The sequence below is a fragment of the Rhinolophus sinicus genome, linkage group LG03 (assembly GCF_036562045.2).
Source record: "Rhinolophus sinicus isolate RSC01 linkage group LG03, ASM3656204v1, whole genome shotgun sequence".
In the NCBI taxonomy this organism is placed as follows: Eukaryota; Metazoa; Chordata; class Mammalia; order Chiroptera; family Rhinolophidae; genus Rhinolophus; species Rhinolophus sinicus.
The window spans coordinates 97820766-97826923 of record NC_133753.1 but is presented as its reverse complement, the minus strand read 5'-3'; positions in this window follow the sequence as shown (position 1 = coordinate 97826923).

Below are 6158 nucleotides of genomic sequence, written 5' to 3'. Positions count from 1 at the left end.
TCCCTGGAGGCTTGGCCTGGTGTGGCCATGCTAGGAACAGCCTTATGCCTCCCTGCCTTCAAGGGGCCCATTCTGTGGGGAGAGCTAATCAAATAAGACCCCATGGGATAGACCTGTGGTGATAGAAGTGTGTACAGGAGTCTAGAGGGCCGTGGGAGGGGGTGCCGTACCCCAGGCGGGTCCCAGCAGGCAGGACAGAGGACAGCGGCAGGGTTTGTGTGCTAGCCTGGAGTTTGGCCTTTCAACCCCAAGGCTGTGACAGGTCTGGGGTGGGATGTGTGCCTTAGAAACTCTTGCATTCTCTCAAATATAAAGCAAATAGATTTTAGAACCCAGAAGGATGTGTGAAAAGGGACCCCTGAAGCTGGGGTGGGAGGTGGGGAGGGCAGTTAGAGGCTGTTCCGGGGAGATGGGTGGGCAGGACTAGAGATAAAGGGTGGGGCCAGTGGGGAGATGTGGAGAGGAACCCAGATGTCCCCAGAAACCTCCCCCCATCTTCTCCCCTTCCCCTTCCCTTCTTGCCTGCCCTTCTCCCCTTCTCGCAGCAGGGACCCATGCCTTTTGAGGTTTGCTGGGAGATTTTCCTCAGCAGTGACTGCTGGAGAGTGGAACTTGGGACAGCCCCCCTCTCTGAGTCTGAGCCCAGCTCCTGAGCAGCTCTGGCAGATCCCAGAATGCGGGAGCAGCCCCCACCCACTGCATTCCCCTGGGCCAGCCCCATGCTGAAGATTCTGCCTGGTTCTTTCCCACATCCAGCCTTCCTAGGGTGACTACGGTGGCAGCAGGTGCCAGGCCAGGACTCTGGGAGTTTTGGGGACAGAGCTCTGGGCTGGGGGCAGAGCCTCTGGGCCACCACCACCTTTCATCATCCTGGGCAGACCTCACCTTTGCTAAGCCTTGTTCTCCTCATGTATGTGAAAGAGGAAGGCGCTAGACCAGGGCTTCTGGGTGGGCCCCACTTGCACACTGTTCTGGGTTCTAAGACCAACTGGCTTTGTCTTGGAAGGAGCTCAGAGTCCATGTCTTGGCCACACTTGTCTGTTTTCCCAGCTCATAGCCAAGTAGCAGAGCAGCAGCACAGGGCTTCCCGGGCTCCCCCCACCCTCTGCAGCCAGCCCCTCAAAAGAGAAGGGGCAGAAGAAGTGAGTTCTAAGAGCAGTTAGTGGAGAAAATGTGGGCTCAAGCCCTTGGCCCACATAGATTGCTGGGCTACCTCCTATGAGGTCCCTGCCTTCTCTGGACCCCAGCAGGCCCCCTCTTTCCTGAGAGGATGCTCTTGGTGCCCCATGGCCCTACAGCAGAGGACTTGAGGGATGGTACACACTCCTTTGTCTCTATGGAGGCACGAGAGGGGCAGATGGGCAAGAAGCCGTGTGCGTGGAGGCATGAAATGAGCCCATGTAAATCCATGTACATGAGCTGGTGAGGAGAGCAGGCCAGGCACAAGCGTCTCTCCCTCTGGCTTTCCCCTGATGGACAAGCAGCACAGCAGGCTTTGGGCAGTGTTGGGTGCAGGACCTTTAGGCTGGGCCCTGGGGACATGGAGATCTAGACAATACGGCACCAACACCGGTTTCTTGGAGGCCAGGCTGGGGCCAGGGGCCAGGCCCAGCCTTCTGCCCTCTGGCTTATGCATCCTCCCCAGGGAGGAGTGAGTGTGGAAAAGGAGCAAGACTGTGAAAAACTAAAGCTCAGCTCTCCTGGGCAAGTCGTCAGGGACTGGGGGCCTCCTTTAGGTCTCCCTGCCCCTCACAAATCGAAACGGCCGGTGAGGTTTACCTCGGCTAGGCCCATGTCCTGCCATCCTAGCTTCCCTGGGGAAAGCCACTGCCTTCTCTCTCTCCCCTACTGTGTGAAACCTTCCAACAGCTCCCTCCACATGTAGACCTGATGTCCTGACCCAGCAATGACAGCGCTGCACACCCCAACTTCTCTGTCTTGTCCCCCTCACTCCTCCACCCACCTTTGCTGGAAACACTGCGCCATTGCTCCTGTGAGTCTTTCCCCTGGAATGCCAGGAGTAGGATGATCCCACGGAAGGTTCCAGATGACCTCGAGTCTTCAAAGGGGTCCTGGACGCTGCCACCCACCCCCTATGTCTCTCTGGCTCAGTCCTGAGCTGGAGGCAGATGGAGCTTTAGGGCTGAGGCACTTGGATTCAGGCCCTGGGGTTCCGGCAAGGGCAAGCATGGCCCTTGCCCTCAAGACCCTCACAGCCTGGTGGGGGGCAGGTGTGGGGCTGGATGGCGACCATCTGTGTGGGGATCCTAGGTGCGAGGGTACCTCAGGGTAAGTCAGGGAAAGCTTTGGTGGGCTTTGCAGGGTGGGTAGAAATCCCCAGGTGGGGAATTCACTGAGCATAGCAGAGGGAACAGCAGTGCCAAGGCCGGGAGGGGTGCTGGGGCTCGGCCGGCTGGGGCAGTGTGAGCTGGAGAACGGCAGAGATGCTCTTCAGTTTGGTCACAGCTGCAGGTCCAGCACAGAGAACAGTGCCTGCAACACATTCTCGTTGAATGAATGAATACGATGAAAGAGGGGAGAGTATCTGGAAGTGCAATTTGAACACGTCTGTCTGTGCCAGCTCCTGGGAACTGAGGCCCTACATCTTTTTATCCTGTAGGTTCTAGGGAGCCATTGAAGAGTTTTGAGCAGCAGGTGGGTGATGGCAGCGATGATGACAATAAGAATGATGGCGTCTGAAATCCAGTTCATCTCACACCCCATCCCTGCCGGCCTCACTCCAAACTCACCCCTCCCGCCATCCCCAGACACTTCCGGCTGCCTGCAGAACCCGCTTTCAGCCTCATTGTCTGGAAAAACAAGTGGAGAATCTGGGCTGGGTCATCCCAGCCAGGAGGTCTGCGGATGTGGTCTGGTGGAATGGGGCTGGGAAGGCTAACTTGAGGCTCAGGAAACACTTTCATGTTGTTATTGGTTAACTTTGGGAGGAAGAGGCCTTGGGAGAAAAACAAAAACAAAGCCCACATTCCCAGGGGGGGAAGGAAAGAACACAGGACCACACCCAGGAGGCACTCGCCCTGTTGGTGAGGAGACTTTCTGGAAGGGGGGCCAAGGCCGGAACACTGGACCTTACCTGGTTAAAGTCTCAGAAGTCAGACAGACAGCTTTTTCAGGCTGAGCAAAATGAACCTAAATAGTGCCTGGCACAGAGTCGGGACTCAGTAATTATTTGTGGAATGAATGGATAAATCCTCATCAACACTGCTCTCCAGGGAGTCCCCACCAACGGGTCAACTGGACCGTATTTGCTACCCTGAGCCTAAGCGGTAGCCCCTGCACGGTGCTAAGATTCCCCCACGGTGCTTGCTGGTTTTCGAGGTGGTGTCACCCTCTTGGGGCTCTCCCGATACCCAGGAAGGGCAGCTGCAGGTGGACTCAGGTGAACGCACTGCTTCCCTGAGGGTCCTCTGAAAGGGAACTTTCTGTTCCTCCTGTTGAGGAAGCAGGGCAGTGTGCAAATGAGATGGAAATGCCCTCATGGGCCTTTGCATAACTGACGGAACTGGGGCTGCTTCCCGTTCACATCCTCGCCCCAGCCCCTGGTGCCTAGTGACAAACGAGGAGGCTCTGGACACCTTGAGCTCCAGAGGGAACCAAGGCCACCTTCGTTTTTCCTCAGTGCGCAAGGGCTGTAGCCCACAGCATTCCTGTCTCTCCCATCCAGCAGGAGCCTAAAATAGTCTGCAGCGCCAGCCTCCTCCACAGCTGCCCTCGCCAAGCCGGGCCCTGTGCCGCCAGCTCCTCCGCAGCCCAGACTGTCTGCATGGTCCGCCCCCGCCACTGACCGCCGACTCCAAGCCCTCTGTCCCCTCCTGGTCCCTGGGGACCCTGAGCTCAGCTCTCCTGCTGTCAGGCCTGCTGAGGGTCAGCTTACTGCCCTGCTTTCCCAAGCAGACTGGGCCCGGATCCCCTGGACCCGCAAACTCCATTTTCTTTCCACTACCCCATTCTTGGCGTGATGCTAGCCAGACAGGGAGGGAGGGTGAAGGAGTTCCAGGCAGTGGAGCCAGCACATGCCAAACCACGGGTTGTGACAGACCACAGCACGTGGGAGAGGGTGAGCAGTTTGGAAGGCTGGTTGAACAAGATGGAGTGGTAGGGCCAGGCACAGGCTGAAGGCAGCCGGTCTGCTGGCTCCCACCCCACACAGGGGCCCTCCACACGTCCCTGTGCTGCCTCACAGGGAGGGGCTGCCCCACTCAGATCTGCCCCAACTGTCAGGCTGTGGCCATTCTATCCACACCATGTGTAGAGCCCAGGGGGAGCTCTCAGGGCCAGGGGTCCCGGTTTGGCCTCCCATAGCTCTGGCCTGTGGGAAGCCCTGCTTGCACATCTGAACTTCGGGGCTTCCTGTCTGCTCATCAGAGTTGTGTGGGGGTGGAGGGGCAGGGCAGGCAGGCAGGCAGGGCTCCCCACTGAGGCCCAGAGAGAGAAAGTCCTCAAGGCAACACAGAGCTTCTGGCAGAGGTGGGTCCAGAACCTCTAAATCCCAGCCCAGCTGGGACCCATCCCCTCACCCAGAGGTTGGGCGATCACTGTTGGGGGCACATCCTGGTCGGAGCAAAGAATGAGGTTTAGGGGCCCAGGCTGTGGAGGGCCTTCCTGGTGGCAAGAGTGAGTGTGCAGGTGACACTGTTGCTCCGTGATGGTTTTCCTACTCTGAGCTGAGCAGGGTCCCAGCTGCAGAAGTGGGGGCAGCGGAAGTCACACTTTCGTCTTCTGAGCTGCACCTGCTGCTTACTCACCTCCTCTAGAGACTCACCACAAGCATGAGTAGAAACATGTGGAATGACGGGACAGCCCTACGCCCTGGCAGCCCGCACCAGGGAAGATGGAATTGCGGGGTTCTCTCTGTGTCGCAGTCTCATTCCTTCTCTGTTGGTCTCCCTGTCTGTCCATGTCCCTCTTGATTCTGTTGGTGAATTGTTCTCTTGCGTTCATTTCCATAGAATAAGCATGTGTACACATGGCATGCAGGCACATGGGACCACACACATGACCTTCTCACACGTACACACATGCAGACATGCATATCTGTAGACACGTGCACCCATCCTCGAGTCCTGTCCACATACTCAGAGAAGAGGGGCCACGAAACTCTCTTGTCCTGCGTGCACAGACTCAGGGCAAACCCACAGCTGATGTCTAGGCTGTCCCTGCCTCTCGGGCACTGGGAACTTGAAGACCTAGCTGGGACCCACCCTGATCTCTGGGAAATCCAGTGAGGTCACTGGGCCAACATGACCTACAGAGAGAGAGAAAAAACTCCCTGGAGGTGAGCAGAGAAATGAGCATGTGGAAGGACGTGGAGTTAGTAACGCACTGGCCGAGGGTCTCCAGCCCTGTCCCATCTGCTGCCCCTTCCCTGTGGTCCTGCTGAAATGCCCTATGACTCACCTGGGAGCTGGGACAGAGGACAACTAGACCACAGGAAGCCCCAGGGTGAGGTGGCTGCAGGGAGGAAGTCTGACTGAACATGTACCCCACCCACAGAGAGCTGGGGGCTCTATGTCCCTGGGGGAGGTCATGGTGACAGAGGCCTGTTTCTGTCCTTTCAGGACAATGGGCCGGATGAGGCCCCATCAGGTGCTTGGATTTCCTGGAATGCCCAACCTTCCTGGTTTCCCAGGGTCAGTAATTCCCACTGGGGCAGGGGGGTGGGGTTGTGCAGGCGGGAAGCCCTGGAGTCAAGTCACCAAGGATCTGCCCTGCCCTGACATCTGGGCTCGGTGGTCCCAGAGCCCACCCTTAGCTCTCTGTCCAGATCAGGCTGTTCACTGAGCACCTATTAAGTGTAGGTTCTGCATGGAGGAGGCTTGAGATGGGCAAAAGGAGCCAGGGCTGGGCACCTGGGAAAGGGGCACCTCTCACGGCTGGGGCAGAAGCTAAAGCCCCTCCAGGGACTGAGGCTGACCCAGCAGGAGCCGAGCTCTGTCTGGAAGGTGTCACTTATCTCCACCTTCTTTGCCAGAGGAGGGGGCATTGATCAGCCTGGCTCTGCTTCAGTGGGCAGGACCGTGCGGACCAGGCCCTGAGCAGTGACAGGGAGCCTGTACTGCGTGTTTCCCCTGCAGGCGGGACTGTTCTAGGCGTTTGACATGGATTATTTTGGTTAATTTCCTCACCAGCCCTATGGG